Source organism: Phodopus roborovskii, unplaced genomic scaffold, assembly GCF_943737965.1.
Source record: "Phodopus roborovskii unplaced genomic scaffold, PHOROB, whole genome shotgun sequence".
Classification (NCBI taxonomy): domain Eukaryota; kingdom Metazoa; phylum Chordata; class Mammalia; order Rodentia; family Cricetidae; genus Phodopus; species Phodopus roborovskii.
In genome coordinates this window covers 2,186,471-2,187,397 of record NW_026126645.1, presented here as the reverse complement: position 1 = coordinate 2,187,397, position 927 = coordinate 2,186,471, and the positions used below count along the sequence as shown (strand labels likewise).

The following is a 927-nucleotide window of genomic DNA, read 5'->3' as shown; positions in this document are numbered from 1 at the left end:
ACCTTGAATTCATCTGAGTCCTGTGGGCTGGTGGTGTATGCTTATAATTTCAGCCCTCAGGAGGCAGGGGCAGGAGGATCTCCACAAGTTAGTGTAGTAAAATGCCTCAATGGATAAAGGCACTTGCTGAGCAAACCTGATGAACTGAGTTATCTAAAGTTCATGTGGAGCTGGGATGAGAGAATCGATTCTACAAAGTTGTCTTCTGACCTTTATGCTGGTGCTGTGACATGCATAGCCTTACATACATCATAGATACCCACACACTTTAATAATAGTAATTTTTTTGTTTTTGTTTTTTGAAACAGGGTTTCTCTGTGTAGTTCTGGCTGTCCTTGAACTCATTCTGCAGACCAAGCTGGCCTCAAACTCAGAGATTTGCCTGCCTCTGCCTCTTGAGTGCTGAGATTAAAGGTATGTGCCACCACCACCTGGCTGTGGCAAGAATTTTTAATACAGCATTCGTAACTAATTTTCAGGTCTTGCTCAGAGGCCATGCTAATCTTCTCTGTATTGTTCCAACTTTAGTATTTGTGCTGGCTGAAGTGCGTGCACACATACATTTAAAAGAAAAAAATAATAATGACAACTGAGTTCAGTTTTGCCCCACTTTGGGGATACCACCACTTAGAGATAGGATTTGTTCTTAACTTTGTTGTTATTGAGTCAGGTCTTGGTACCCCTGGCTGGTCTGGAACTCTTGAGTAGACAGCCTAACATGTAACTTGTGAAGGTCCTCCTGCCTCTGCCTCCCGAGTGCTGAGATTGTAAGTACATACCACCATGCACTGGCCTGCAGGATTTAAATTAGAAAAGCTTGGCTTGGGGGATGGGGGTGTAGCATCGAGGTGAAGCAGCCCTAGGGTTTGATATCCAGCCCTGCAGACAAAATAAGAATGTGAAAGTTCAAATTCGGTTTGTCCTTTG

At 43.6% G+C, this 927-nt stretch overlaps 1 pseudogene; it reads right to left on the bottom strand.

The window, feature by feature from the left end:
- Positions 1-442: 442 nt before the first annotated feature.
- Positions 443-555, bottom strand: LOC127213398 (uncharacterized; annotated as a pseudogene).
- Between the last annotated feature and the right edge of the window lie 372 nt (positions 556-927).